Source organism: Pogona vitticeps, chromosome 5 (assembly GCF_051106095.1).
Source record: "Pogona vitticeps strain Pit_001003342236 chromosome 5, PviZW2.1, whole genome shotgun sequence".
In the NCBI taxonomy this organism is placed as follows: domain Eukaryota; kingdom Metazoa; phylum Chordata; class Lepidosauria; order Squamata; family Agamidae; genus Pogona; species Pogona vitticeps.
The window spans coordinates 110,192,203-110,219,867 of record NC_135787.1 but is presented as its reverse complement, the minus strand read 5'-3'; the positions used below and the strand labels follow the sequence as shown (position 1 = coordinate 110,219,867).

General features: G+C 41.6%; 1 protein-coding gene and 1 long non-coding RNA gene across 2 annotated transcripts in view; one reads left to right on the top strand and one right to left on the bottom strand.

Annotated features, from left to right (window-relative positions):
* Positions 1 to 27,665, bottom strand: part of CAMK1D (calcium/calmodulin dependent protein kinase ID) — a 269,715-nt gene that overhangs the window by 157,914 nt on the left and 84,136 nt on the right. The window lies entirely within an intron of this gene.
* On the top strand, positions 17,420 to 26,795 carry LOC144589499 (uncharacterized). The gene is made up of 2 exons (XR_013545646.1): positions 17,420 to 17,551; positions 26,731 to 26,795. It is a non-coding gene; the product is annotated as an uncharacterized LOC144589499 (long non-coding RNA).

The window sequence follows — 27,665 nt, the reverse complement described above, 5'->3', positions numbered from 1 at the left end:
GAGCCAGCCTGTGTGGCCTTGGGTAATCTGCATAGTTCCAGGATGCCCCAAGAAGAAAAGGGTACTCTGTACCCAGAAAACTCAGAAAAGGGTTGTTATAAGTCAGAATTTATTTGATGGCACATCTATTGTAAGACCGAAGTTGGCTATAAACTAGATGTGACATAAACAGCTACAGTAGTTTACTGATACTATGTTTCCCCGAACATAAGACAGGGTCTTATATTAATTTTTGCTCAAAAAAACGCATTAGGGCTTATTTTCAGGGGATGTTTTATTTTACAGCCATATCATCTTCTTCTGGTTGCTGCACAATGGTGGAAGGTGGGGTTTAACTTAACTGGGGCTTATTTTCGGGGTAGGGCTTATATTACAAGCATCCTGAAAAATCATACTACTGTAGGGCTTATTTTCAGGTTAGGTCTTATTTTCGGGGAAACAGGGTATATCTCTTCCGTTCACGTCTAATGTGTGGACAGAAATGCTGTAACTGTTACAACAGCAGTTGATTTTCCTTACTGTTCATGGTTTATGGCTGTTTTCTCCCAGGCCAACTCAGTTATACAATGAGGAGGAAAGGGTGCTTTTAGTGACAGAGTATACGTAATGAGAGAAAACAGGAAGTGTTTTCAATTCCACTCGCCAAGTTAGCTGGAGAGGGGCTTAAATGTGAATGAGGCAGAGAAATGATAAACAAATGCTGCTGTCCTAATCACAACTCATGTTGCTTCTTGGATAAAAAAAAGGTAAAATATAAAAATAAATAATGCAAAGTAAGCATAGTTACAGGTAGAAGTATCTCTGGATCTTTGACCAACACGAAGAAACTGATGTCTAAAGAATAAATGGCAGTCAGCTAAGTGACATTCCATGTTGCACCTGTAGACTTTTTGCGCTGGGAGGGGTTTTGTTTCAAATATTAGCTCTAGCAGACAGGCAAACTCTTAAATTTATAAATCATACAACTATCAAACCCAAGGAAAATCTGCAGAAAGGCTGTGCTTCATTAACTAGCCAAAAGAAGCCATTTTTGTTTTTATTTTTAAAATACCCTTCTTCTTTATACAGCCAGGAAATGCTAATTGGCTGCTTTGCATTCTGTTAAAGACCTATCCAGCTGGGCACAATTGTTTGTCTCAAATATTTGTACTCAGAGTGTTCACGTATTTTAGCATCCCCCACCCACTCATAATCACAGCTTCTTGTCGAAACAAAAATTACCAAATAAAGGAGGAAAAATTAATGATCATAGCACACATTTTCCATAGTCCCAAATTGAACTGCACTTGTACTCAGAAAAAAAATGAGTAAGCACAGAGCTTGAGCAGTAACTTCATCTTTCAACAAAAGATCTTTTGCAGTAGCAGGTGCTACCTCCCTTTCATTTGTCTTCTGGTCTGAAGCAACCTTTGCACAGCAGGGAGGGCAATTGAAAGGAAAGGAGTAAGTCATTTAAGTTTTCAGTATCAGACTTTTCCCTCTAAGAGTTGGCAGCCACCTGACCAGGCATCATCACATCCTGCTTATTGCATTATTTAGCAGTTCTCAGCTTGTGATGCTGTCACATGCCGCCAGTCAGGAAAATTTATAGAAAATATCCACAGGTGCCTAGTTCTTACAAGCAATTTCTCTACTTCAAGGATGGCCAATTTTGATCAATTTCTGATTCCCACATCCCTGGAGAACTGTAACAGTTTAGGCCGTTGGGTTGGTGGAAACTATGCCCCCCCCATGTGAAAACCACTGATCTTCGAGGCATCCAAGAACAAGAAAACCCCTTTTTGTATTTCAAAAACAAATCTTCCTGAAGGAATCTGAGGGGATGAAAAAACAGCCTGTACCTAGTCCATGGGCCATATTTACTCATTTCTGCTCTGAAAGAGTCACAAGTCTGGTGGGATGCTCCCAAGTTGTTCATATGAAGGCCATCTTTTTATATGGACAGTATCCATTGACTGCTTGCTGTCCCCCTGGTTATCATGCTTGTCCATCTGAAACAGAGAGTGTTCAATTGTTGGGATACCCCAAGCCACAGCTTTGCTTATTCTTTCTCACATCTTCTTCCTCATTAAAATAAAATAAAATAAAAATCTTAAGTTTAAAACGTTGGTTCCAAAATAGGCCAATGAGAAGAATGGGCTTGGGAAAGGAATTGAATGAAACATACACATAGTGCCTGATTATTATTGTTGTTGTTATTTCATTTTCTCAGGACATCAAAATGGAGCAGACAAAGCTAGAATATTTAAGGCAACCTGGAATATTGGTCACACTAGCTGGGAAATTCTGGGAGTTGTGATCCAACAAAATAACTTTTCCTGTCTCTGGTCATGATAAACTAAGAATATTTTTTTCATCCAGCTCTTTGAAGCAGCAGCAGGTATTACTCTTGGCTCTTCTGAAGAGACTATAATCAAGTATTACAAGATTAGGAAACTAATGGGCTTGGATATACATCAAAAGTAGAAAAAAAAGACTACCTCATGCAAGACTTTTAGCCTTCCATTCTAGCTTCAGACTCTAAGGATCAGTCAAAGTTCAGAAGCAGGACATCTGTTACACAGAGCTCACCCGTTCCACTCTGATCAATGTCTGGGAGGATATTGCTGGGTTAAAAATAGCTATTTAGATAAAAGTAGGTAGGTAGTCCCTCAATAGCTTTGTATCCAATTCACAGGATGACTAGATGAAAGATTTCACAGTATATCTGTATGAAGAATTCATTTTTTCACTTGAAGCATTATTTTCCAGGAGACAGGAAAACTGAAATTGTGAAAAATCCACCTGAAAAACTACAAATCTGAGTCTGAACCCAGGTCTGCCCACATCCTTTGGTTTGGCCTAAGTTAGAGCGCCGAGCTTTTCAGAAAAGCTATCTGCTAGGATAGTTCAGGGAACTTCCCCGGCTCCTGGGAATATGATGAAAAAGAAACACAGATAGTAACTATGGTAGTAAGTGTAACTACAATTTAATCTAATATGCAATGTCAATGTATTCCCAAAACAGGTTTCCTAGGAAATTACTGCGGCATACACAAACAAAGAAAAAAAGCATTCTAAGAAAGATTCTCATTTTATGTGCTCGCCAAATGCAAAACAGCAGTAACTGTGTCTATCATGCTTCCCCTTATTTTCCAATTAGAATGTAGACAGTATTCTGAGTTGGAACCATGCTTTGAGTTAGTGTAACAAAAACTAAGGGATAAGGCATGGTTGAAGTTGCCAGCTGTCAATTTACTGCTAGCTCATCAGATCCCTATCTCAGAATTGGTCACTCTTCTGACCATACTCAAAACTGCACAGATTGCTTTTTCAGCTCCCACAAAGGTTCCTTGACATACTGTATTTTCAACAATGAGCTATGCAGAAAAAAAATCATTCATTTGTTTTGGTTATATTAATATAGTTCATTTGTTACACACATATATCCTGCTTTTCTTCCAAAGTTTGTGGTGGTATACATAGCTTCCTTCTCAGCTCAGCCTTATAACAACCCTATGAGGCAAGGCCAGGATGAGTTTGACCCAAGGCAACCTATTGAATTTTATGGCTTAGTAGAGACTTGAAACTGCATCTTCCACATTTCATTCCAGAACTCCAACCACTACACTAATCTGGCTGTCTTTTGTGATGGGTCGTTATGGAAATGGCCACAGTCACTGTCAGTTAGCAACCTAATCAAGAAAGGACTTTCAGTACACTTGACAGAACTAAACAGAATAGTATATAGTAATATAGTTATATTGGAAGAGACCACTGAGGTCATCCAGGCCAAACCCCCCCACACCACCACCACCATGTGGGAACATCCATCAAAGCACTCCCGACAGATGGCTATCCAGCCTCTGCTTAAAAACCTCCAAAGAAGGAGACTCCACCACCCTTCGAGGCAGCCTATTCCACTGTCAGGCAGCTGTGACCGTCAGGAAGTTCTTCCTAATGTTCAGATGGAATCTCTTTTCCTGTAGTTTGAAACCATTGCTTCGTGTCCTAGTCTCTGGAGCCCTGGAAAACAAACCTGTCCCCTCTTCAAGATGACATCCTTTCAAACATTTAAACATGGCTATCAGGTCCCCTCTCAACCTTCTTTTGTAAGGGTAAACATTCCCAACTCCCTAAGCTGCTTCTCGTAGGACATGGCTTCCAGATCTTTAACCATTTTAGTCGCCCTCCTCTGGACACATTCCAGGTTGTCAACATTCTTTTTGAACTGAGGTGCCCAGAACAGGACACAGTATTCCAGGTCAGGTCTGATCACAGCACAGTAGAGTGGTACTGTCACTTCCCTTGATCTATGCTCCTGTTGATAAAACCAAGAATCACATTGGTTTTCTTGGCTGCCGCATCACACTGCTAACTCATGTTCAGCTTGTGGTCTACCAAGGCTCCTAGATCCCTTTCACAGATACTGTTGTCTAGCCAGGTGTCCTTCCTATATCTGCACAGTTCAATTTTTTCTGCTCAGCTGTAGGACCTTACATTTCTCCCTGTTGAAATTCATTTTGTTAGTTTTGGCCCAGGACTCTAATATGTCAAGGTCATTTTGAATTTTAATCCTGTCCTCTGAGGAATTAGCAACCCCTGCCAATGTGGTATCATCTGCAAATCTAATCAACATACTCTCTATTCCTTCATCCAAGTCATTGATAAAAATGTTGAATAACACCAGGACCCAGAAGAGAACCCTGGGGCACCCCACTAGTCACCTCTTTCCAAGATGAAAGGGAGTCATTTGTGATCACCCTTTGGGTTCAGACAGTCAACCAATTACAAGTAGCACTATCTATCCCACATGCTACTAGCTCCTTTGCAAGAATATCATGAGGAACCTTGTCGAAGGCCTTACTGAAATCAAGACATGCTACATCCACAGCATTCTCTTCATCCACCAGGCCTGTAACTGTATCAAAATAACCATCAAAGTCAGTACAAGCATATATTAAGAAACCAGTGAGAAAATGCTGGCACTCCCATTGCCACTCAGAATATACTTATTTTCTGAACAAATAAGGAGGCTTCAGTTTCCATCATTAGCATTCCTGTTCTTTTAACAAGCATTAAATTCATCTCACAGAAGATCAACTCTTTCCATCCTCAAGGGCTTAATAAACAAATTGACTCAATATGGTTCAGACTGTGTATCTTGAGAGACAGGATGAAAATGAAAGGAACACAACCCAAGAACATGAAAGGCCAAGTGTCTTTGTTTAATTGTTTAGAAATACACTGACAGAAACTTAGTCACAGCTAGAGAAGGCACAATGGATTACTGTACTTGGAATTTGATGAGTCAACAGTTATGTCAATTTCATTGTTTCAATGCACCTACTCTATTTGCAACTTACAGTTGGATTTCAGTCAATGCTAAGCAACGTTCAAAGTGCTGCTGATATTTCAGCATGATTTGAACTAGCATTAAAAAACCTGTACAAGCATGTATGAATGCAGGCTAGTGCAAAATAAAATCACCATGTGGCCATGGTGGAAGGAAGAAAGAAAAAGATCTTGAAGGTATTGTTGGTCTTAAAAATTCATGGCTTCTCTAACAACCATGCAGATTTAGTGCAATTTTGAACCTTGACACTTAGAACAGCAAATAGGCATGATGGAATATTATATAATGAAAGAGTGAATATTTATTTGTGCATGCAAAAATAGCATTTTGTTCACCTTGGCACAACTACAGTCTGCAATCACAGACTTACAATTAAGAATATGCACTGACTTTGGGCAAATGTGTAAAAAATATACCAGATCAAGGCGTATCTGTTTCCAAGGTTACTACAAGATGGAGCAAAGAGCACAGACGCATTAATGACATGGAGCAGCACACTCACAGCTCCTCCATGTTAAATCTGGCATTCATGTGTCATGATCAGAAGTAGAGAAAGAAAAAATCAGGATGAGAGAGGTAAGTATGCTCTTCAAAATGAACCTTTATTGCCCTTCCTTCTGCAAAGTCTTTGATGAAATCATTGAAGTACTGTGGCTGCAGCACCAATAATTTTAGACCCAGAGAACAAGAAGGATGGGGGCAGAAAGATTTGGTGGAAACAATAAAAAGTAGGCTCCCTTGATTGCCCATTTAAGAAAGAATCACAGAGGGCATGCTCATTGCCCTTTTAAAATTTCCTCCTCACTCCCTTTTCAGAAACTGAATTAGGAAGCTGTTTAGGGCTTTCTCCTGGTAGCTGAAAAAAAGGGAGGGAAATAAAACTAAAAGTGAATGCCTAGATCTGCAGATGGCTACCAGTGCCCTGTCTTCCTTACACCACTCAATCTATAACCTGGTGTTGGCATTTGTGTTTCACTATTTGCAGAAATGGGATCTTTAAGCAACTGGAACCACACAGATACCATTGTACATCCAGACAGGGACTGGGTTCAGGTGTCACCAAAGGAACAAAAAGCAGAACAGTCCTGATCTGTGTGCCCAGACTAGGTTGGGGGGCTTCCAGCTATTCCAAGTAAGAACAGGACTTCCTTCAAGAGTAAATGAGTGGGCTTCCATCTAGGTCTGAGCCAAAAGTCCACTGAGTTTAGGAATGAAGCCCAAAGCATTTCTAGCAATTCAACTTCACTGAATTCAATGTGGTTTACTCACAGGAAGCCACATATAGAATTGCAGCCTAAATACTTGATAATCACACTAGGATTTGGCATCATTATCTGTTATTTTACATTTCTTTATTCATGAATGTCTTGTCTGCTCTTTTAGACTTTCTAACTAAAGGGCTGTAGACAATGGACCAATTGAGGTTATTTCATACAATTGTTTGCATCTCTTAATTTGACAGAAGTAGACTCTCCACCACTGTGTTGTTCAGACTCAGATGCCTGATTTATCCCTCACACCCTGGAAAGCACTGTTCAGGATTCCTTTATTTAAAAAGCTAGATGCTCAACAGTGTAAAGTTAGGGATGTATGCCTTATTCCAGTCCATCTTATCAGATGATAGTTGCCATGGCAAAAATTATAGCTATTTCTGTCACTGCAAAGGCTGGAGGTTTGCAGTTTCTATGTGTGTATGTATTTAAGCAAGGCTTTGAATCTTAGATGCTCATTTTCTATTTCATTTGCGAGCTCAAACAAGAGAAGAAATCACATTAAGTATTAGATATTTTTACCAGAAAATATTTCCCTGTAAATTTATCAGCATTAGAGATGTAAAATTTCAAGAAATTCTGAAGCCATATAAAATGGCTTTCGGGGAAAAAAAAACAGAAAAACACCTGATTTTCCCACAATTTTTCTGGTATTTTTCCAGGCCTTCTCATCTCTATTAACAACACAACACGCTTGTGACTCTGGAGTAAGTATGAGTAGAGATGGGAACGCCTGAAAAAAACTCTGAAAAACTGAAAAAGAAGAAAAAAAAAACAGATTTCCCCTCCCATTTTATTCTGAAGCCATTTTACATAGCTTCAAAACTTCTGAAAATGTTACATCTCTAATCAACATTCAGTTAATGTGTTTTAAGCCAGCATGGCGATTAAAATGTTGGACTCTTCAAAATGGGAACTAAATTGCAAGGGGATCAAAGAAAAAGATATAAGCTATCACTTATCGATTGACATTGTTATGTGCCATCAGGTTGCCTCTGTACCTATGAATGAACAACCTCCAAAATGTCCTGTCCTCAACAGCCCCAGCTCAGCTCATATCTCTGGTTGATTCTAATCTAGCTTTCCATGTGATATATTCTGCATAAAGATTGAACAGAAATAAAATAAAACCTTGTCTGACACCGTTGCCTATGGGAAACCATTCTGTTTTTAACAGTAGCTTCTTGTCCACAATATAAGTAATGCATCAGGACAATCAAGTGCTGAAGCATATTCATGTCTTTTAAAATGATGCATAGCTTGAGAGAGAGCCACTGTTCATTCTCTGAGACTTTAACGCTAGAGTTGGTGCTGATCACAATTCTTGCCCCACTTGTCTAGGCCGTTTTGGCATTGGGAAGATGAACAAAAATGGCCAACCTTTGCTGGAGTTTTGCTGTTACTATGGTCTTTGTGTCAACAACAAGTTCTTTAATGCGAAGCTTCAACAAAGAGTTTCTTGGAGAGATCTAAGATCAAAGCATTGGTATCAGCTCAATTTGATCCTCACTAGACACTCTATCCTTCCTAGTATTACAATCACACAAAGTTATCAGGGTGCTGATTGTGATACTGACCACTTCCTGGTGTGTAGTACAGTAAAACTGCGAACAAAGAGAGTATATCACATGAAAAAGGAAGGAAGACCACGTATCGACATCAGCAAGACTCGCGATCAAAGAAAAGTGGAAGAATTTGCCCAAGTGCTTGAGGAAACCCTTCCTGGCCCAGCAGATGCAAATGCACCTGAACAATGGGAACATTTCAAGAACACTGTTTATAACACTGCCTTGTCCACATTTGGCAAGAAGACCAAAAAGACGGCAGACTGGTTTGAAGCCCATTTGGAGGAGTTGATGCCAGCCATTGAGGATAAGAGGAAAGTTCGAGCAGCATACAAAGCCTGTCCTAGTGAATACAATTTGCAGGCTCTTCGAGTTACTCGTAGCAAAGTCCAATAGACTGCCAGGAGATGATCCAACAATTATTGGCTTCAGCTCTGCTCTCAGATACAGATAGCAGCAGACACAGGTAACATCAAGAGAATGTATGACGGTATCAAGCAAGCTTTAGGTCCAATACAGAAGAAATCTGCTCCTTTGAAGTCCGCTACAGGTATGATAATCCAGGACCGAGCACAGCAGATGGAACGCTGGGTGCAGCACTACTCTGAGCTATATTCCAGAGAGAATGTAGTAACCAAAGAGGCATTAAATAACATTGAGTGTCTGCTTGTCTTGGAAGAACTGGACAGCAAACTAACTTTAGCAGAAATAAATGTGGCCTTGGATTCCCTTGCCTCCGGCAAGGCACCTTGATTCCTTAACATCATCAGGTCCTTTCATATGGAAATGAAGGGCACTGTAGTTTTTGATAGCTCAACATCAGTTTCCTTTGACATCCCAAGCGGAGTGAACCAGGGCTGTGTCCTCGCGCCGACCATGTTTGGGATCTTTTTTGCCGTCAGGCTAAAGCATGCCTTTGGAACTGCAACAGAAGGTGTCTACCTCCGGACCAGATCAGATGGAAAGCTCTTTAATCTCTCTAGATTGAGAAGAAGACCCAAGTCCAGCTGCAATGCATGCAGGACTTCCTCTTTGCTGATGATGCAGCTGTTGTTGCCCATTCTGCTGAAGACCTCCAACAACACATGAATTGTTTTAGCAAGGCCTGCCAAGACTTTGAATTAACACACAGCCTGCAGAAAACACAAGTCATGGGCCAGGGTGTGGACTCACCTCCCTCTATTACCATCTCTACACAAGAATTGGAGGTTGTTCATGACTTTGTGTACATTGGCTCAACAATCTCTGACACCCTCTCCCTAGATGTCGAGCTGGATAAATGCATTGGCAAAACAGCTACCATGTTCTCTAGACTCACAAGGAGAGTATGGTTTAATACCAAAATCCAGGTCTATAGAGCCTGTGTCCTGAGCACACTCCTTGACTGCAGTGAGTCCTTGTGATCGGGTTGAACTTCAAATTTTGGCAACTCCTCATTTTGCGCTGGAAATATCACAGGAGAGGTTTTCTTTAACAACTTCTTCTTTATTGATTACATGCTGTTCTGTTCCGTTCATAATTGGCTCAAATAAACTTAACTCCGGCAACATGCCATAACTGTCTAATACAAATTCTTGTCCCAGATCAGCTGAACTCACAGAGGTACTGAGCCAAACTTCTCTGCATCGGTGGGCTTCTGAAGAGGTGCACTCCTCACTGCGCAAGTGGTGCCGCAGCATGGATGCCGAGCCCAGTCCCCCTCAGGCGGAGGAGTGTTGTACCGGGAATCTGGGCGGATCACCTGTTGTCCTCTACCCTTGTTCTTGGGGAAGACTACCACTGACCATTCTAAGGTCTCTTGTCGCACCTCTCCCACCTCCTTTGAGACAGGGTCGGGTAACAGCCCTCCTAACTTGAAGTTAGGGAAATCACGCAGTAACTCTTGGGTCTTCACCCTCTCATACTCTCTCAGTCTTTCCAGCTCTCTCTTGCACTTCCACAACTCTAGTTCTACCTCGAACCGCCATTCTCCTTGGTTACTTATACCCTCTTCCCACACTGACAGCTCCTGCTCCTCTCCTTTCTTGTTCCCATGCTCCTCTACAGTACTAGGCTTACTTCAAATTTCCCACCTCGCTCCGTTTTCCCCTCTTCCGAAGCTAAGTTCTCCCTCTGGTCCTCCTGCTCTTTCGCACTCTTGAGTTTTTCCCCTTTGCTTCTTTCTCTTGGGATAGCACACTCTCCTCTGGACCTCCTTCACAGTTCTGGATCCTTAGTGCAGGGAAATTGCCCCAGAAGGAGACCACAGCTGCAATACAAGGATATCTGCAAGCGGGATCTGAAGGCCTTAGGAATGGACCTCAATAGATGGGAAACTCTGACATCTGAGTGTTCAGCCTGGAGGCAGGTGGTGCATCATGGCCTCTCCCAATTTGAAGAGACACTTGTTCAGCAGGCCGAGGCAAAGAGGCAATCCCAAAACCAGCAAAATCAGGGAGCTGGACAGGGGACAGATTGCATTTGTCTTCAGTGTGGAAGGAATTGTCACTCTCGAATTGGCCTTCTCAGCCACAGTAGACGCTTTTCTAAGTCCTCTATTCAGAGCACGTTACCATAGTCTCTCGATACTGGATGCCTAATCTAAATCTCTCTGATGAGGCTTGTCTCTCTTTCTCTCTCTCTTTCTTTTCCCTGCTAGCTGAGACACCCTCCATTAGCTCTCCTTCCTGATCATTTCTTTCTGTTCCTCAATTTTTCAGGTCTCCAATGAGGCTCCCTGATTCTCTTGATCCTCTGACTCCTGTCATTTTCCATAGACTGGAGCAGAGGCCACCCATTCGCTTTGTTTATCTATTTTAAGTGCTCTTTTAAGTAAGAGGCAGTAATTTTCTAGCTTTTTAATTTTTTTACATATATAATAAAAATTATTTTTAGCAAGAAAGATAATGGCAGTAAGCAAAAAGGTATTTTTAATTTTACTTTAAAGAAATAGCATTAAACTCTTTCTGAAGTATATTACTATACCCGTATAATGCTATTTTTCAAACACCCGTAATTAAGCACCTTTCTGATCACTGCTGTCAACCAGCTTGTCAAAGTGGTAACAAGTACAGGCAAGCTACTAAAATCATATCTTTCATTATAGGGGTGTAACGCTATAACACTCCTTTATTTAAGTGGGTTTTGCTATTACATATGCAGTACTGCAATCAAGCCTCTGTTTACAACCTGAGTTTGCTCAAAGTTGACTTAGTCTTCCACCCTTCTGAGGTCCTTAAAATGAATATCCAGCACAATGAGGGGCAAAGTGTTGTTTGCACAATTATGTTGTTATCTGCCCAGAGAGTGCTCTAGCACTACGGGCGGTATATAAGTCAAAAGAACAAAAACATATACACACAGACAACGTGATCATTTAAAAAATTAAGAAATTATGAGGACACAAGTATGGATGGACACAGATATAAATGGAACATAGACTGTACATGCAGAGATTGCACACAATACCACCACCATCCATAGTGTGGAATGTCAAGTTCAATAGACTTGTAGCTCACAGTGGAACAGCAATCCTTTATCCGTGGTGGGAGCAGTCTGTCTCTGATTTGCTTAACAGTAATAAGTGATAATTGATTTCATGGCATGCAGTTATTATTAATGTTGGAAAGGAGGGGCTTTACCTTCATTTTGTCTCTAACTCTTGTTCTTTTCACTCCTCCGAGCTCTGGATTTTAAGTCACCAAGAGCAGGCAGCCCTATCCTAATTAGTCTTTAAACTGGCAAACCACCAACAGAGCAATGAAGAAAAGCAAGCAAGCAAACAAAGGAAAGCATACAGCTATCAAAACACTCAGAAAGTGAAATGACCTAATCAAGGTCTCTGCTGTAATTGGTAAGATTCTTTCGCTCTTGCCATGGTTAATTAAACAAATTCCTTGACAAGTGTTAGAAAAGTTCAGTACAGTACAGTTATGAAGGAAGTACTGAATTGCAAGGTTACTACTTGATATGACTCATTAGAAAAGAAAAAAATGAACAGTTTTTTAAAAATGAATAAAGAAGAAACTAGAACTGGAGGAAGTCCTGATGTTTACAAATCTAAACTTCTGTTTTTTTGTAAAGAAAGATACTCTTAATCAGAGCTCTACATGTAATGCATGGTTTGCTTTTTCCATAAAAATGAAAAGAGAGGTACTGGTAATGTATTGGCTAAATATAAAAATTCTGCAGTACATCACACAGCACTAATACAGACAAAGCAACACATCCCTTCTTCTCATAGCAACTTACCTTTCCAAACACTTCTAAGAATTATTAATATAAATTAGCCTGATTATGGTTAAATGCAACTTCCAATCTGTTTCAATTATCTTTTTAAAATCTGTTAAAACCAAAACCAGGGGGAAACAAGCTACAACCCTGTAGGCATTTACCTTTGAGTAAGCCACATTAAATTCAATGGGACTTCAGAGCAGATGTCTCCTGGATTGTGCCATGAGCACAATATCAACCTATGCTACTTGTCCTTAATTACTTTGTCACTGTCATATTTTTATTTTCAACTATTGATAAGGAGCTAGAGAAGGCTAAAGGGATTTTGGTCCACTTCTCACCTACAAAAGTAATGGCCAAAATCCTGTCCCTTAAGAAAGTAAACCACACTAGGCCTGCTGAATTAGTGGAGATTCAATGAATCAACCCCACTGATTCAAATGAGCTTACTCTAACTGCAACTTATTGTGCTAAAATAAATTGCAGAGTAGGTTCATTTGAATCAATGGCCGTTATGAAAGAGGTGACTTACCAATTCCGCATTGATTCAATAGGCCTACTCAAGTGCAATTTACTACACTAAGCAACATAATTTGGGCCAATGCTTATTTCTATTTAGAGGGACAATGTATCATCCCTCAAAAGGCATACTGTGAGCCTGGGAATCATGTTTGTTGATGCCTTCTTTTTCTGTTCCTAAGAGCTGATGCAACTTATGAAGCGTATTTGCAATGTTCCAAGTTCCTCACTTTGAAGATGTTGCCATAATCTGCATGCATCACCACCACTCATTTGTCAAACAGCAGGTCTGAACAGAAAAGAGAAACAAGAGAGGGGTGGTGTCCTCTATAGGTAATTCATGAACTAGTTTCACCTTGTACGTGGCCATGGTGATACACTCATCAGAAATGTGCAAGCGAACAGAATGAGAAAGGAGCTAGTGGTACATTAATAACATAGTAAGGTGGAGAGCAGAGGAAAGCAGAGGTGCAGTTTGAAAGTATACATTTTAGGCAGGAGGGCAAAATGTCCAGGAGTGTTGCTGAGAGGATGTGAGCTCCATTGGTTGTCCCAAGAAACTTGATTCCACCAGCAAAGATTATCTACATAGTATTTGGAATGGGGCAGTAGATAAATAGCACATCACCTTAGTTTGTACATAGAGAGTTATACTTTTAAATACTTCCCCACAGGAAAAAAAAATCTGCATTATGAGGGAGACACGAGGGAGATAGATTTATCATAACACTGTTCAACTCAACTAGTTTACTACACACAGGGAGCTTTGGAACAATGAGAAGCATTCAAAAATATGACACTCTCAACATGCAGAACGGCTGGTCTCATACTCCACCACAAAATTATAACTCCCAAGTTTCAAAATGTGCTACTGTGCTTCCACAAAATATTAACAGATGCATGGCACTGACAGTTGGCATCATGCTATTTTCAAGGAAACTTACTACAAAAATAAAACTCTAAATTGAATAGGAAAAGAAAGAGGGGAGCTTGATGTGCCCTGAATATGGTACACTGAGTATTCTCCAAAGTTTAGAATACAACCATATCCATCTGAATTAGTTGGCAAATTATCAGTGATTTGCATAAAGAAATTCATTTTAACTGGCTTCTGCTTTGAGTAGCTTCAAATACAGATATAACAAGAGAAACCAAATAACTCTGGATTTTTCGGGCTCTTTGGCCATGTTCTGAAGGTTGTTCTTCCTAACGTTTTGCTAGTCTCTGTGGCCGGCATCTTCAGAGGACAACAACCTGTTTAGATTATACTATCTCAAATGCTATCAAAAGTGCAGCATATCCTTTTACATCTTAAGTCTGAAATTTGAAAAGGGATGCTAACCTGTATTTACTGCAGTTTGGACAGAATTTATTCTCTTCCAGAAGGTTTCACACAGGACCATTTCTAAGTGACAGGTGATATTTCTAACACTGGAGTAAAATAAATAAATAATACATGACCCTACACATTTTTGGATCTCATTTTCAAGTGGAGTGGGACTTATTTTCAAGGAGGTAAAAACTAAATGCACCTTCATACATTCTGCCATTTCAGTTCAGTGTAACACACTTTGAGAAGACATGGAAAAAAGAAGACGGAGACCGTGATTAATGCTATAATGTACAAAGAGCGCAGAATCAATATGAATTTGTTCTTGTGCATTGTTTATAAAGGAACACATACGGAAACGGCTGGTCTGCCATAAAATAATAACCATGACCAAACTTAAGATATACTCTACATTAGCTCCTGATTTAAAACAGGAGAAAGCAAGGGGAAACCTCTGGACATAATTCTCAGGATTAGCTGTTTTCATACTCTGCAGATAGTTCTAAATCATAATTCTAAGTGTCAGGATTTTTTGAAAGTTGATCTCCCAAAAGGAAATGCAAAGGCACAGACCCATTGCTGCCTTCTCCCCCATCAAAACACACACACACATGCCCGCATCCTTGGTGTGGGGGGCTGTTGCTGGAAAGGTGATCGGCTGCAAGAAGAAGTCATCACCTCCCTCCCTCTCCCTCCACCTGGCCTATTTTCCACCAGCGGAGCTGATCAGCGTAGGCTGAGAGAAAAAACGCCGACTCAGGAAAAGGGCCGCCCTGTTTCCAATCCCCACAAACTGGAGCCCGGGAGGCATCCAGGGCAGGAGCGAGTTAGAGGCTGGGCAGTGGCGCCTTCACCTTTACACCGAGTCACAGTTTTCTCTCCCACCCCAGCCTCGATCGGCTCCGCAAAGTGGGCTGGTGACACATGCCGCCCCGGCTGGTGGAAAATAGGCCAGGCGGAGGGAGAGGAAGGCAATTACTTCTTCCTGCAGCCAACTGCCTTTGCATCAACAGCCCCACCACGCTGAGTGTGTGTGTGTGTGTGTGTGTGTGTGTGTTTTGGCAGGGGAGAAGGCAGCAGTGTTTCGGGCAGCTGTTTCGGGCAGCACAAGCATGACACACACCCCAGGCGGGCAGGCAGGGGGGGCAGAGATCACTGTTGGCGGCCCAGTTAAAAGAAGGCCATGGACCAGCACCAGTCCATGGACTGGGGGTTGATGACCTCTGGAGTAGACCATGTAGCTGCACGACAGATGTGAAGAAGATCTATTCCCCGCTGGAAGGCAGTAGAAGTTGACAGCTCTCTGGTAGAATGAACCTTAAAGTGTTAAGGCAGTGTTTTGCTTACTAGCTCGTAGGCCAATGAAATGGTTTGAAAGATCCATCAAGAGATAGTTTGAGGCACCCTTATGTGGGCCATGAAAACACAGAAAAAGTCTTGGGGATTTTCTGAATGATTTAGTCCTATCAATGTAGAATGCCAAGGAGCGTCTTACATCAAGCATGTGGAGCATTCACTCAATAGGTGTAGAAGGAGACGGAAATAAAGTAGGTAGAGTTAATGGCTGATTAAGGTGGAATACAATTTTAGGTAAAATGATAATCAAAATTAAGGGTGACCTTATCTGGATGGAATTGAAGGAAGGGTGGATCTGATCTTAGGGCTGCAAGTTCGCCAGCATGCTTAGCAGATGTTATTGTTACAAGGAAGGATGCTTTCAGAGAAAATAATTTGAGATTGGAAGTAGCCATTGGTTCGAAGGGTGGTTGAGTGAGTATGTTGAGGACAAGTTGTAAAGACCACTGAGGAAGAGGACACTGCCGTGGGGGGCAATATTTTGGAGTCCCTTGAGGAATTTCTTCAAAGTTGGATGGGAAAAAAGCCTAGCCGAATCAGAATGAGAAGGTTGGTGAGCTACAATAGCTGAAATGTAAACCTTCAAGGTAGAATGAGATGGGGGCGTGGCGGCGCTGCGGGTTAAATCACAGAAGCCTCTGTGCTGCAAGGTCAGAAGACCAGCAGTTGTAAGATCGAATCTATGCGACGGAGTGAGCTTCCGTTGTTTGTCCCAGCTCCTGCCAACCTAGCAGTTTGAAAGCATGTAAATGCGAGTAGATGAATAGGTATCACCACGGTGGGAAGGTAATGCCGTTCTGTGTCTAGTCGTGCTGGCCACGTGACCATGGAAACAGTCTACGGACAAAAGCTGGCTCTACGGCTTGGAGACGGGGATGAGCACTGCACCCTAGAGTCAAACCCGACTGGACTAAACGTCAAGGGGAACCTTTACCTTTACTTAGAATGAGATAGTCCGAGATGAAATAGATGAAGGATAAAGGTAAGTAAGGTCTTCAGAGACACTGGTGTTGCAGGTAAGTTCTGAGAATTAGCAAAGGAGACGAATGCCTTCCATTTATTTTGGTATAACTGTTGGGTCGAGGGTTTTTTGAGCTTGATCAAGTATGTCTCTTATGATGGGAGTATCCTCCACACAGTTAGTTTCAAAGTCTACGTCTGGGTGGCAAATCATCCCATTGACCTGAGTGAAAAGGTTGGGGATCGACAGGAGATGGAACACGTTCATTGACATCGACCTCAGGTGTGTGAACCACAGTTGTTGCAGCCACCATGGAGCAAGGAGGATGGCATTTGACTGGAACTGTCGAAGTCAAATGATGGTTCGTTGTATGAGCAGTATCGGAGGAAATAAGTAGAGCAGGTCTCCAGTCCAGTTTATCATAAAGGCATCTCTGAGTGAGTTCCTGTCGGTACTGGCTCAAGAGCAGTATCTCTGACATTTGGTGTTGGTTTCGGAAGCAAAGACATTGATGGATGGAACACCCCACTTGGGGCAAAGCAGATCGAAAATGCCATTGTCTAGTGACCACTCATGTGTTCACGTGGTAAGGTGACTGAGATGGTCTGCTACAAGGTTGTCGTCTGTGGCACCGAGGACAGCTACTGTGAAGATGCGGTGTAGGTAACACCATTCCCAGAGCCAGATACTGTATAGTAATGAGAGGGAGTGGGTGCCTCCTTGCTTGTTTATATAGCAAAGAGCTGTTGTATTGTCTGTAACGAGATGTACGGCTTGTCCTGCAATGAAAGGTAAGAAGGCATGAAAAGCCTTGATGATTGCTAAGCATTTCAGATGTTGATAGGTAAGAATTTCTCTCATGTTGTCCCTAGGCCATGGATTTTGTAATGTCGACAATGGGCTCCCCATCCCAAGGGGCTGGCGTCAGTGGTGACCTGTATCATGAGTTGTATAGGTTGGAAGGGTCTGCCAAAAAGTAAGTGGGAAAGAGATGACCACCAGGTGAGTTGACAGGTGAGCTTGAGTGTTACTGTGATGTGTTTGGATGGATAGTCTACCATGGGATTTAATAATGATAGGTACCATGATAGAAGGGACCTCATTTTGAGTCTCACATGTTGGATAACAGCGGTTGTGGATGCCAGAGCCCAAGAAGGTGCTGGGCTTGATGGGCTGATACCGAGGCTAGAGGTTGGAATGGTTGGATTGTTCATCTCAGTTCAGTGATTCTTCCTTGAGGGATAAAGGCTCTGGCTTGTAGGGAGTCGAATTACGCTCTGATATAGGTAGCGGTCTGTGAAGGTTCGAGATGGGATTTGGCAAGATTCACCTTGAGCCCAAGGTCTTGAAGCGTATCGAAAGTGAATTGGGTAGCTCTGACAGCACTGTAATAGGAGGTAGCAACTGTCAGCCAGTCGTCTATATAGGGGACTATGGAGATACCTTGAAGACGGAGATAGGCAGGAACTGGTGCCATATATTTGGTAAAAATTTTCAGTGACATGAAAAGTCCGAACGAGAGGGAGCAAAAGTGGTATGAGATGTTGTCGAATTGGAATCGAAGAAATTTGTGATGATGCAGGTGGATGGAAATGCGGAAGTACGCATCCTGGAGGTCAATGAGGACAAATCTGTCTCCCTGTGAAAGGAGAGAGATGATAGTATTGAGTGTCAGCATTCTGAAGCATCTGGGTTGAATGAATGTATTGAGGTGTCTAAGATAGAAAATAGTATGGAGAACTCAATCCTTTTTGGGAACTGTAAAGTATCTCAAGTAAAATCCATCATGCAAGGCAGAGGAAAGGACTGTAAGTACGGCATGTTTTGGTAGAAGAAGTGAAACCTCTTCTTGGAGAGCCAGTGAGTATAGAGTAGTCTTAATGGGTCCAGGTGGTGGAGTACGATCAAATTCAATAAAATAGCTCTTTTGATAATAGAAAGGACCCACTGGTCATTAGTGCTTCAAGACCAAGAGCTGATGAAGGGATGTAAGCTGGTCTGGAATGCAGATAGAAGGGGTCTATGGATATTGCTTACCCTTCTTTTGTTGGCGTTGAAAGGGCTGATGATGGGTCTGTTGCTGCTGGGGTCAAAAAGCAGGTGATGTTGATGAGCTGGAATAGGATCTGTCATAGGTTTGTATGGTTGGTACAGTTATCGGTATTGTTGAAAAGGCTGTTGCAAGAAAGGCTGCCTGCAAGACTGAGAGTGCTGGTAGTGATAAGGTTGTTAGGTAGAATATGAGCATGCTGATTTACGGATTTTATGAAGGTTATCCATTACAGTACTTCATCCGTCTTTGCGTTAAAGAGACCAGCACCATCAAATGGAAGGTATTCAATTCGTGATTTGGTATCATCTGAGATGCCGGCAGATCTCAGCCAGGCTTGTCGTCTTAGGGCGATAGAAGTTGACATAGCCTTAGAAGTGGTGTCCATAGTATGGCAAGATGCAATCCTTTGTTGTTTAGCCAGGATTGTAGCCTCGGCATGGATGTTTAGGGCTTCTGTCTTGGAAGTGTCAGGAGCCGCTTGGAGTATGGGTAGAATTTTGTTCCACAGTTGGCGACGGTGCGCACCCATTCCGGCTTGGTAGTTTGCAACCCTCATAAGGAAGGATGTAAGAGAATATAGGCGTTTTCTCCCTTCCCAGTTAGTAGGGGCTACAGATGATTTATTACGTGCTCTGGACTGACTGGATTCAACAATGATCAAGTTCGGTGTAGGATGTTTAGAGAGAAACACTGTGTCGGGACCGTGGGTCTTGTAATGATTCTCTTCATTCCTCGTGATTTGTAGTGAGGAAGGGGGTTTGTCCCATGATTCTTCCACCAATTCAAGCATAGCAAGGATGAATGTCAAGCTGAAAGGTGGTATCCTGTCCTGATTAGGTGGTATCCTGTCCTGGACCCGGTGCTTTCCATGGAATCACAGGTGGCATCGGTGGTCCGCACCGCCTTTTTTCATCTCAGGCGGATAGCCCAGCTGCGGCCCTACCTGGAAGTGGGGGCGCTCACCACCTTAGTACACGCGCTCGTAATCTCAAGATTAGACCACTGTAATGCGCTCTACGTGGGGCTTCCTTTGAGATTGCTGCGGAAATTACAGGTGGTGCAGAATGCGGCGGCCAGATTACTCAGTGGAGTGAAAAAATTCCAACATATTTCGCCCACTCTGGCTGCATTGCATTGGCTGCCCATCAGGTTCCGCATCGACTTCAAAGTGTTAACGCTTACGTATAAAGCCCTAAACGGTTTAGGGCCTCGATACCTGGCGGAACGCCTATTCCCACCAAGTTCTACCCGGATCACACGGGCGAGCCAGGAGGTGAGGCTGAGGAGCTTAACGCCGAGGGAGGCCCGAAAAGAGAAAACAAGAAATAGGGCCTTCTCGGCAGTGGCTCCTCGCTTGTGGAATAACTTACCTCCTGGTATTCGCGGAGCTCCCTCGCTGGGCACCTTTAAGAATCTATTAAAGACCTGGATGTTTCGGCAGGCCTTCTCACCAGATTATTTTTGATTTTCTTTTCCCCTTTATTGTTTCTTTATTCTAATTCTTCTGTAATCTGTTGTTTTATTTTATTGTATTTTATCTTTGTTGTTGGCCGCCTAGAGTAGTCCATCGGACTAGATAGGCGGGATATAAATTAAATAAATAAATAAATAATAATTAAGGCTGTCAAAGACCAGATCTTGTTTTTGAGGTGGTGGTTCTTCTATGTCTAATTGTAAGGATTTTGCCGTTTGTATCACTAATTGAGAGTAGGAGGTAAACTCTTCTGATGGGGAAGGTCCATGATTCTCGGTGATATCAGAAGAAGGGGTAGGTAGATTAGGGGGAGATTCTTGAGAAACTTCAGAGTTGGAATCAGGAATGGAAAAAGAAGAGTCTGAAGATGGTGATAGATGTGGAGATTTAGTCGTAGATACCGAGGTAGGTGGTAACTGTGGAATAGTACGTTGTTCAGTGCTGGTAGGATGAGGGGGAGGATGCTTATAAGTGGTAGTAACTCATAGAGAGGTTTGGTGTCGAGATTGTTTGGAGGATTGTCTCGCCTGTTTGGATTGAGAGTGTTCTTGGACAGGTGGGAGAAGAGTGCGTTTGAGAGCTGATTTGGTTGGGATCGACATGCGGTGCAACAGTCATGTCTGTTGGTAAGTGGGATCTTATTCCTGCAGAGCACACACCACTTGAAGGCCCAGGAGGGGCCACAAAAGGTCAGGGAAAGAGAATGGAGAAAGGTGGGGGAGGGGGAAAATACCACAGGAAGACTGAAAAATGAGTAAATTGAAAGGGGACAATGGATAACTCACAGGGGAAAACGTCCAAAGAAAGATGATTGAAAAATAAAGAAAGGATCTCAATGATCAATAATCTCAACAATAACACGATCGAACATCCTGAAATAGGTCCAATCTAAGTGGCAGCAAAAAAGAACTGAGGGATTTCTGGCGGGCGGAGCATGTACTCCATGGGGGAACATCCTACTAATCATGTCTTTAAGCTCTAGAAACTTCTGAGAGGTCCTGTGCAGGTGCAGAACAACCCAATTGTATGCATTCACAGAGGCCACAAAGAAGAACCTGATCTGAGGAGACAATTCAAATGGTTAACAAGTTGCAAACAAGGCTGAATGCCAACTTCCTCCCATCTCTCTTCTGACTCCTGTGTGGTTGGCTGAAGTGAATTAACCCAGGGAAACATAACATCTTGATGTGATTTCACAATGGACCATTCATATTTTTCCCACTGTGTAGACACACTCTGAATCTAATTTTGAAATACACAAACCAATTGTTACAAGCAGCATTTTACTCCTTTTTTTTTTTGAGTGGTCTGCAATAAGAACTGCTACAACTAATTTTTTTAAATAACAAGTACAATGAATTATAAGCTTAAAACATTTCCACCATCTATGAATAACTGAGAATGTCACATGATACATTCTTCAAGACATCATCTTATGGGAATCCAATATGTCAACCTGGCAGTGGACAGTATATTTTATTTTCTGTGATTCTACGCTGCCAACAAATATGAAATGAGAAGATCCATCTACTTCAACTGAACATATTGAACAGCAGATTGTATCCCACTGAAAATAAAATGTAAGGAGTGGCAGTGAAATCAAGCAGGCAACTATGAATAAAAAAACATTTCAAACAAATTGAACTATAGGGACATGTCAGGAAGTTGTTGATTGTAAGTTTCTGGGCATGCATAATCTAAGAAACTTATACTATCTCAAAGAGTTATCAAGATAAAATATATGGGTGAAAGGACCATGTATCTCATCCAAAAAGAAATGCATAAGGAATCTAATTAGTGGCTCATTTTCAGTCCTCTATGCTCTAGTCCAAGCTTATGCAATTATGCATGCTTCCATGTAATACCCTGAGCATCAAATTGATATTATAGTGGTCTGACAAGCCCAAATGTTAAGAGTTTTTCTTCATGGTAACAAACAGCACAGTGTTATAGGAATGACAGCCCGACAGCCCTGTATGTTCTCTTACTCATGCGTTAATCAGGTAGCACCAATTTTGCTGCACAGCTTGAAATTAAAGAAGTGAGGGTCTGATCAGTGCCTGGACAAGAAGCTCTAATCAGTAAGCGTTCAGAGTCTTGCAAACAAACAGTAGGATATAAATACTAATATCTAACAGCAAGGAGACAGTGCCTTATGTAATATAAACTGTTATTTCCTAATCTAATGAGGGTTTGAATTGACCTTTATTCATAACAAGATCACATTTCCTCTGTTCTTTACTGATTTATGAAAAACAATATGGAGGCAATATGCCTTGCTTTCTCATTAATTTTGCAAAATAGCCTACATAAAAGTATGAGTTTTGCAAAATTAGTCGCATTTTAAAAATGGCAACAAAAAGGTAGTAAATGTTTACTAATAACGCTATATTAAGTGGACAAGATATGTTTTTCCAAGATATGTTTTTTCCAAGAAGAAAAACATATCCAGTTATAAAATCACTCAAGAATTGTTCCTAGCTATTCCGAGCAAGAGAACTACTCACAATTCCAATAAATAAATGGAATTGTGTGAGAAAAAAATTAAGAGAAGTAATGGGCACCAGCTGCAGCTTGTAACAGAATTGTTCACATTTTCAAATAATGTATATACTATGACCACAAAATAAGTATTTCATTTACTAAGGAGTTCTCTTTTCCAGAAATATTTTTTCCAATGGTCCATATGCTGCCAAAACCATCACCTAGACATATGTTTTACTTGCATAGTAATTTTGAATTTCTGAATGACTTTATTTTTTAAACACAAGATGTTCCTATGCCTGCTATAAGCCTACTGGGCAACAGCCATTTAGTTTATTTGTGATTGTGCACAGGGCTCATTTTGCATTCAAATCACAATTCATTCTGTGATTGTGGGACTCCAGTGAAGTTCTGCCCTTCAACATGCCCCAGAATCATCCTCTTTTTTGCCAAATTGTAGTAACAGCAACATCCTAGTGGTCTAAAAGTATTTGCTGTGTTGTTTTCTGTGATCTTCTTCCCTAAATGCATACAGTGGTACCTCGACTTACGAACATCCCTACCTACGAACATTTGGACTTACGAACTGCTCCATTCACAAAATTTTGCTTCGACTTGCGAACAGAGCTTCGACTTACAAACACAAAAAGGCAGGGGGAAGGGGCAAGAAATTTGAATTTACTGTACTAACTGTTGGTGATGAAGAGACTGCTTCTTTGTAGCTCTTTTGCCCCAACAGTGAGAGAAATGGATGCGTTGGGGGAAGCCCAGAGCCAGGAGGATTGAGCCTCCTGAGTGCTCTAGCAGGGGCGGCGGAAGCAGCAGAAGCCCAGCGCCGGGAAGCTTGAGCTGGCCGGGCGCTTCAGCTGCTCACCCCCGGCGATCACAGCAGCAGTGTAAGCCCGGGAGGCTGAGGAGGCTTCAGATTGGTAAGGTGCTGCTTTTTCCTTTTTTTAAAAAAACTGTTCTGGGTGGGTTTTGGAGGGTGGGTTTGGACTGGGGGGTTATGTTTCTGTCCTGTGTTGCTTTGTTTTGTTTTTGGGTTTATTTACAGTGGTGCCCCGCATAGTGACGTTAATCCGTTCCAGGATTAACGTCGCTATCCGCATCGCTATGCGGATTCGTCGTTAAACGGTGCGCTCGTTAAGCGAGGCACAACTGTATTTATTTTGCAGTCCCAGCATGGGACTTGCTCTGTTTATTTTTATTTTTCTTGTTGTTGTTTTTTAAATGCTGGAACGGATTAATCCCGTTCCCAGGCATTTCAATGGGAAATGGTGCTTCGATTTACGAACATTTCGACTTACGAATACCATTCCAATACGGATTCAGTTCGTAGGTCAAGGTACCACTGTACATGGATCCTAATCATATTTGGTTACCAGAAACCAGAAGGAATTTTAATAGAGTTTGCTTCTAAGTAATGTATTCAGAATTGGGGTAGAAACCAGGCTCTTGTATCACTGCAACCACTTTCTAAGTAAAACACATTACTGTAATTATATATGTGAACAATAACAGCAGTTGTTGCTCTACCTCAACATGATGATTGTCAGTGTGGTGTAGTGGATAAAGTGATAGACTAAGACTCTGGAGAACAGGATTTGAATCCTCACTCAGTCATGGAAACTGACTAGGGGAGTGAAACTCATAAGCCTATTTCTTAAATATCTCACTTACTTTGAAAACCCTTTTAGGGTCACTATAAATTGGTTCCAACGTGATGGCACAGAACATACATGAATAAGGAGAAAAGCAGCAGCATTCAAAAAGCAGTGGTGGGAGTTCTCCATTTCTGAATTTTAGTCAATATGTGATCTGGAAGAGCAATCTGAATTTCCCACCAACTCACTGGTTCTTTACAGCAATACTTCTCTACATAGTGATGTTTTTCATCCAACACAAAAAATAGCAACAAGTAATAACATTCAACCAGATTTTGCTGTTGTCTCTCATATCTGTTCCCCAAGGTTCAGATGTGGTGACACTTTCCCCTTGTAATATTTTATAGAGCTCTGGGTTTATATGAAATTATAGTTTCTCAGAAAAAAAGTTTTGTTGGTGTAATAAATTTTCCTCTACTAAAGCATTATTTACTCAGATTGTCTAACTATTGGAAGCTCTGCATTATAGAACACCCCACCTTGCAGACTGAATTTTTACAAAAATATCCTTCACTACTGACTAAACAGATCCTTCACTACTGACTAAACAGATTCTTTTAATTTTCTCTGTACTTCTTCACATCACATTCATCTGTCACTAAGGATGTCAGCTGAAAAGGAAGCAGAATTTACTAATACAACATTATGAATTATGGAATTGGAACAGTGGACATAAGGTATATATTTATGAAGAAGTGAACTGATATTGATTTAATGGACTACACTGCATTTCAGAAATCCAGTTTACAAAGAAACTACAGTGCAAGCATATATGGCCAGTATTTGGTGTTGTAGGGTTATGCCAGGAAAATTTAATGCCATAAATTGCCACAAATTAATGAGTTGCCATTCACATTCCTGGTTGTGTGCTTCATGTGATTTGACATCCAACAGCAACTCATTAATTAGCAGCAATTACACCAACTAAGCCATTTATACCAGTATAAATCAGTATAAATAGACTTTGATTGAAGTGGCAACAGATGACATCCCATCATATAGAACATCATTTAATTAAAAAAAGTAATGCTGAATTATTTGAAGACAGTAATATTCTCATGGTATTTCATCATGATGAGACCAGTTGGGTTTCAAGAGTGCTCCTGAAACTGACCGGGACCCCTCAGTTTTGAAGCCCCCAATGTAGGGGGCAAATGGATGGTCCACTAGAAAAGCAGTGTCTGAAGCAGCAGAGGTGACAGAAAGGTGAGTGAAGTTGGTGGAAGCTGCTCTCCCCCCCCCCCCGAAGTCTCATCTGAGTGCACAGATTGAGGAGGAAGCCATGTTGGGCAAAGAGCTGGGACACCCCTTGCAGAGTACAGAAGGATTTTGGAAAATATCCTGACCAGGACTCTAAGTAAGTCAAGATATATGTTTTATATAAAGAAACCTTGATGGACCTAAAACAATGACACAGAAGAAAACTGGGTGTAACGAGTAACGAGTTAATGAAAGCATATTAGATCCTGTAACCCTTCAAGCCGAGGTAGAAGCAAGCCTCCCCCCCCATCCCCCAGCCTTGATCAGGAAAAGGAGGAGAAATGACCCATACAGAATGACCCATTTTGGGCAGCGGTAGCGACCCTGAGCATCATGGGATGCCCTCAACCCCAATGGTATTGGAGGTTGTGCATGTTCGGCATTGGGATTGGCAAGTCTCTGATATATAGTGAGTTTTTTGAGATCGTTTGCACGGGGGCAATGTGTCAGCTAAGGGAGAGGCTGAATTGGACTCAAAAATGGAGACAGAGCAACCCACAGATTTGGGGCTCAAGTATGCCAACTGAGGAATCACGTTACCTCGGCAGAAGTATTAGGCCAGTCTGATGAGTGTGTAAGTAGAGGAGATGATGGATGTCCAGATGGCAGAGGAATGGAGACGTCATCTGTGGAAGGTGAATCAAGACATATGGTCGGCTGGTCTTGAATGGGAACAGAAGGCGCAGGCTGAGCAAGGGAAACCTGGATTGAGTAGAAGAAGAGTCTATTGATGGCTTCTCTTTTTTCTTTGTGGGCTTACAATGATCAGATGCTGGAGTTGTTTTTGACATCAGTGTTGATTTCAATGTCAATTCCGAGGTCCTAGATTTCGATGCTGACTTCAACTTAGGTCTCGAAGGAGTCAATTTCGGAATCAGAGAAGTAGAAGCCATCTGTGGAAATTGCTGGAGGTTGAGGAGCCGAAGTGGATTCCATTGAAGGTGGTAATGGACAGAGGGAGCGTTCCCAGAGGAAGGATCTGAGGGGCTTGTTTTAGGGTTTGTTTAGTAAGGTTTCTACAGGCCTGACAAGAAGGCTGGTGTGATTCCCCAAGAAAAAAGAGAGAGGAATTGTGTCCATGAGAAAAGGGAATCTTGTTAGGGCAGGAGGTGCACCGTTTGAACGGTCCTGTGGGGGGCCATAAAATGGCGAGAAGGGAAGGGAAAGAGAAGGGGAAGGCGATCAGGAGAGGGAGAAACAAGATGAAAAGTGTCTTACTATTTTCCCTCTGTATTTTTATGTTTAGAAAGAAATCGAAAGCAAGGCGAATGGAGAGCTCGTCGAGAGATTAAACTTCAGCAGCGACAAAAAGGAACTAGGCCATCGCCAGGACGGGTGGACCACGTGTACTAGGGGGGTGGTCCTGGCGAGCGCGTGATAAAGCTCTAGAAAATTTTAGAAACCTCTGTGCAATCGCAGATTAACCCATTAGTGTGCATTCACAGAGACTATGAAGAAGTACAAAATATATAGGTACCCTGTGCAAATATCACAGTGTGGGAAATTCAATAAGAAAGCAGAAGCAGAGAGACAAATAAGATTTGCATGATCAGCTTTTGGTAGACAAAATGCAATTCTTAAAAACAAAAACAAAAAACCCTTTAAAATCAAGAAGATGAGTTTATAATCAATGTGTGTTACTAGTACTAACCTATGCTGAACTTTAACAAAATACTGCACATAATGGAAAAGCTTGCAAAAAAGCTCAAAGAGGAATGGAAAGATAGGTATTTAGTATCAGACTAATAGATAAAGTAAGAAATCAAGTTATTCAACAAAGGACAAAAAAAAACCTGATGTAAAAGAACAAATAACACTGAAACGGAGATGAATGGGTGGTGAAATAAAGCAATACATCAATGATCACAGGAAGAAGGAGCAAAGGAAGACCAGAAGCTAGAGGGATGGATGGATGGTTTTGAAAGATCAGCAGATTTGGGATGGATTAGTACAGCACAAAAGGAAGCAAAAAAGGAAGCAAAACAGGAGCTTATATCCAACTAGATGCCAATGGACTAATAAAGAGGAAGAACGTTCTTATATTCATAGAGAAATACATCTTGGTTGTATGTTTTCAAATTCCTTTCATGTAAGTCAAAGTTATTTAAAACTTATCTTATTTAAAGGTAGGGAAATGTTCCTTGTCTTTTGAGAAACCAATACTTGTGGAAGTCACAATTC